Below are 5,678 nucleotides of genomic sequence, written 5' to 3'. Positions count from 1 at the left end.
AGCCTTGATATGGGGCTCAAGCCCATGCCCTGAGATGGTGAACTGAGCCAAGGTCAAGAGTAGGACGCTTAACTGACTGAGCCACCCAGGCACCCCCTGCTACTACTACTATTATTGATAATTATGCAAGTAGACATTTCTCGATCATTACTCTATGCCAGACATCATTCACAACTGTTAACTCCATCCTTACATCACAATATCCCTATGAGGTAAGTACTGTTATTACTCTGTTTTACATGAGAGGGAACTAAAGCTCAGAGATCCTAAGCAACTTAACCTAAGGTCACATAGCTAGTAAATGACAAAACTAGTAATCAGGTGGTTTGGTTCCAGGATCTGAGCTTTACTTGCTGGGAAGAAAACTATTTGAGAGAGAGTAAGGGATGGAGGGTGCTGACAGTGGAGATAAGACTTGTCCTACCCTCAGTGTCCTTAGAATTTTGTCGAGGGCAAGACCTTTATCTATGACTGGGGCGCCTGGGTGGCTCAGATGGTTAAGCATCTGCCTTCGGCTCGGGTCATGATCTTGGGGTCCTGGGATAGAGCCCCACGTCGGACTCCCTGCTCGGCGGGGAGCCTGCTTCTCCCTCTCCCTCTGCCTGCTGCTTCGCCTGCTTGTACACTCTCTCTTTCTGTCAAAAATAAATAAAATCTTTAAAAAAAAAAAAGACCTTTATCTATGACATATTCCCTCAGTGTCAGCCTTAAGACACATGAAGCCATGTGGTAAAAAAAAAATCAGGTCTTTCCAGAATCTATTTTTTTATTAGCAACAAAATTCTTGCTGCTTGGAAGTAACTGTAAATGACCCAAGAAGGAGATTCTGGTTCCATTTCTGATCCCATGCCCAGCAGAGATGGCAGGCAAGATAAAAAGAGCTAAATGATTAAGTAGCAAGACCATTTCAGCTGGGCATGAAAGTTCCAGCTATGGGAATCTAGTATGTGGCAGAGTGGAAGGAATCAGCTCAGAGCACTCTCCTTCTCACTACTGTTACTGTTCAACCTTATCAAATAATAACCAGAACTTGCCACTCGAATCAGGTTTGGGTTTTTTTTCCCCCTTCTCTTTATTTCATTTTTGTTTTCTACTCCTATAAATAAAAGTCCATCCTGAAGTGTTTAGGACAATTAGGTGAACTCATTTATCTGCTCTAATTTTTCATGTAAAATTCAATTTTGATTAAAATGTCCAAATCTATTTGATCTGGACAAAACATTGGGGATAGGCTTTATCTATTCTTCTTTTTATGTAGGAGGAAACAAAGCACAGAATAATTACATGATCCACAAACAATGGACACCCAGATAGTATGTGAACTGGGACTAAAACCAAACCACCTATCTCTCATTTCAGTGCCCTTTCCACCCCAAAAGTAGTAAAGAGTGTCCATTGTAGTGTGTTTGCTCTACCTCTGTCTTGGTAGAAAGTCCTATTTTATTTTATTTTATTATTTTATTTTTTAAAGATTTTATTTATTTATTATTTATTTGAGAGCGAGGAAGAGAGACAGTGAGAGAACACAAGCAGGGCGAGTGGCAGAGGGAGACAGAGAAGCAGGCTCCCCACTGAGCAGGGACCCCCATGCAGGACTCGATCCCAGGACCCTGGAATCCTAACCTGAGCTGAAGGCAGATGCTTATCCACCCAGGCATCCCAAAAGTACCATTTTATTTCCTCTTTCCACATGAAGTAATTTCCCATCTTGTATGGTATGGCAGCTGTTTACCAATGTTTCATGCCTACAGGAAGATTGGATTTCCCTGCCTTCTAGAAGTTGGGGATGGCCGTGTGAATTTCTTTGACCAACGAAATACAAGCAGAAATGACAATTAGGGGATACTTCTGAGACAAAACATTCATTTAGTTGTCAATGTGAGACTTTCCAGAGCTCTTTTCCCTTTCCACATTAACTACAGAGGCTATGTTTTCCAGATGATACAAGATGGTGATGCTGACTTCAGCATGGATGACTGAGTTGCCACATTGAAAACAATTGTCTCTGGAAAGTCACCCAGACCCTGAGATACTAACCAGGTATTTCAGTGAGTGAGAAATAAATCACCATTGTGTTAACTCACCAAGATTATAACCTCATTTGGTACTGCAGCATAATCTAGCCTATCCTGATTATTACAGATGGGCTTTAGGAATCTATATTAAGGGGCGCCTGGGGTGGCTCAGTCGGTTAAGCGTCTGCCTTCAGCTCAGGTCATGATCCCAGGGTCCTGGGGTCGAGCCCCTGCATCGGGCTCTGTGCTCAGCAGGGAACCTGCTTCTCCCTCTCCCTCTGCCTGCCTGTCTGACTACTTGTGACCTCTTTCTCTCTCTCTGTCAAATAAATAAATAAAATCTTTTTTTAAAAAAAGGAATCAATATTAACTATACTAGTGAGCACCTGTTAGGTGTTAGGCACCATGATAAGTATCTGGGATTATGTTCTCATTTAATAATTTAACTTTACAATGACCCAAATAAGGCAGGCATCTATATCATTTGCAAATGAAGACATTGAGTCTCAGAGAATGTAAGTAAATTCCCAAGTTTACTCAACTAGTAAGAACCAGAGTCACTCCTAGGCATGCCTAGCTCTAAAGCTTCTGTATGTTTGTTTGTTTTCCCCCTACACAGCACTGCTTGACTTAGGAGTGGTGTTACTCACTGAGTGCTCAAAAGTAATAATTGAGGGGCACCTGTTTGGCTCGGTTGGTAGAGCATGCAACTCTTGATCTTGGGGTTCTGAGTTTGAGCCCCATGTTGGTTGTAGAGCTTACTTTTAAAAAATTAATTAATTAAAAAAATAAAAGTGACAACTGATCCCATAAGCATTCTGTGGAGTGCCTACAGTGTGTTTATCACCGCGCCAAGTGTTCTGGGTGAGAGATGCACCTTGTCCTTAAGGAATTCAAGAGTCTAGTTGAGGGGAGTTAAGCACATGAAACAATAATGAACAATAAGAGATGTGAGTCTGGCATTAACAGCCTGTAAGCCTTGAACCGGGACTTGAAGGTTAGTTAGGATGTAGACGGATGAGAAACATTGGGGAGACATGTCCACACTGTCCACACTGTCCACCATTGTGGGGAAGAATATGGACTTAAATGTCAGCCCTACCATTTATGCTTCTCTCAGTCCCTGTCCCTTCATTCATGAAATGGGTCAGTGATAGTACTCACATCATGGGGTTGTGGTGACAATTACATTGGACAATGAGTATCACTTAGCAAAGTGAGCGCACACAGTGGGTGCTCAGTAAATGTTAGCTGTCTTCCTGGGGCGCCTGGCTGGCTCAGTTGTTGGAGCATCTGACTCTTGATCTCAGGGTTGTGAGTTTGAGCCCCATGTTGGGTGTAGAGGTTACTTTAAAAAATATATATTAGCTGTCTTCCAATGGCTGGAAATAATAGGCATTGGTAGGAAAACCAGCATGTGAAGTAAATGATATTTGTGGTAATATCCATGGGCTTAGAGGGTCCCATTTATGTCTGATTCTTTCCTTGAGATGCTTAGAAGATCAAACAGTCCCTAATGAATGTGGCAAGTTTATCTCTACACTAAGTGCTATGGGGGTACAAAGATGAACTAGACATGACCTCTCTTGATTTGAAGAGCTTGAATGTATTCAGGGAGAAGGGCTCAATGGAATCACCACAGGAATGACAGGAGAGAGAGGAGGGGAAAGTGCAGAGGAAGGGATGATGATGGTACCCTCAGCTCCAGGGTGATGAAACAGAAGTCAGGTTTTATGTAATAGATGCTAATGGTAAGCATCACTGCTGACATTATTCTTACCATTTTTACAAACCTACTCCAGCAGCTGAATGGATGCTAGCTGCTACTCGTGCCTATGTAACTTTTCCTTTACGCAGTAAAGCTGAGCAAAGGGTATGGGTTCTTGAGTCACACTGACTTGGGTTCAAATCCTAATCAGTCACTTACTTGTCTCATCTTAGGAAAAAAAAATTTTTTTAAAGATTTTATTTATTTATTTGACAGAGAGAGACACAGCGAGAGAAGGAACACAAGCAAGGGGGAGTGAGAGAGGGAGAAGCAGGCTTCCCACTGAGCAGGGAGCCTGATGCAGGGCCCGATGAAGGGCTCGATGCAGGGCTTGATGCACGGCTCGATGCAGGGCTTGATGCACGGCTCGATGCAGGGCTTGATGCACGGCTCGATGCAGGGCTTGATCCCAGGACCCTGGGATCATGACCTGAACTGAAGGCAGACACTTAACGACTGAGCCACCCAGGCACCCCTTCTTAGGAAAATCTCTTAACCCACTTGAACTTTAGTCTCCTCATCTGTAAAGTGGGGATAATAATACCTACCTTGCAGGATTCAAAATGGATTAGGAAGAATATATTTAAAACACCTAGCACAGTGATTCTTTCCAGAACTGTTGCTCTTATTAACTGTGGATCTTCAAGATTCTGGCAAGCAGTTTTTGCTAAGACTGTGATTTGTGAATTTTTACACTTTCAGAGAGCTACTTGGAAGGATCAAGAATATTACATGGAAATCCTCTTCTACTAACTCCTTCACTCAATGATTCCATCTCCCTTTGTCTTTTGATTTCTGAGAAAAAGAATATAATCTAGAAGGCTGTAAGAAGTACAGAGTACCAATCCATGTGGAAAATGAGTATTGTAACTTTATTCATATTAATTTTAATGAGTCAAAGATCAAACACAATTGGTTCTTTAAAGTGGGAATCTTCCAGATGCTCATATTCTCCTTTCATATACATAAAAATGAACCAGTGTAGTTACTATTTTCACCTCTCTCTTCTTGTTTTAGTCTAAACTCACTGAACAATTAAATATATGTCAAGTGAAATCAAGTGATAAAAATCTCACTCTTTATTCTGAGGGCTGGACTGGTATCTATGGGAGGAAGACTGAATCCTCTGCTATCTTGAAGATATTTACATTTTGGCTATAAATCTTGGGGACATTTATACCCCCAGGCCAGAGCAAGCTTGCTTTAAGTTGAACTTTTGGATTAGTTGGTGGTCACAGAGGGACACTAGAAGGTATATTTTCTTGCTATTCAGCTCTTTCTGAAATATTTTTTTTCATAAACAGTCACTATTGATTTTGCTTTGTTCTTGTTAAACTGGAGTTTGTGTTCATTACGGAATTTTCTTTTTTTTTTTAAGATTTCATTTATTGATTTATTTTTGACTTTATTGTTATGTTAATCACCATACATTACATCATTAGTTTTTGATGTAGTGTTCCATGATTCATTGTTTGTGCATAACACCCAGTGCTCCATGCAGAACATGCCCTCTTTAATACCCATCACCAGGCTAACCCATCCTCCCACCCCCCTCCCCTCTAGAACCCTCAGTTTGTTTCTCAGAGTCCATCGTCTCTCATGGTTCGTCTCCCCCTCCGATTTCCCCCCCTTCATTCTTCCCCTCCTACTATCTTCTTCTTCTTTTTTTTTTTCTTAACATATATTGCATTATTTGTTTCAGAGGTACAGATCTTCATTTATTTATTTGAGATAGAGAGAGAGTGAGAGTGAGACCGTGAGCCGGGAGACAGAGGGAGAGGGAGAAGCAGGCTCCCCACTGAGCAGGGAGCCCGATGTGGGCTGGATCCCAGGGCCCTGGGATCATGACCTGAGCCAAAGGCAGATGATTAACAACTGAGCCACCCAGGCAACAC

Source organism: Leptonychotes weddellii, chromosome 6, assembly GCF_054177405.1.
Source record: "Leptonychotes weddellii isolate Sample4059 chromosome 6, ASM5417740v2, whole genome shotgun sequence".
NCBI lineage: Eukaryota > Metazoa > Chordata > Mammalia > Carnivora > Phocidae > Leptonychotes > Leptonychotes weddellii.
The sequence above is the reverse complement of the archived record's forward strand: the minus strand, read 5'-3'. Positions refer to the sequence as shown.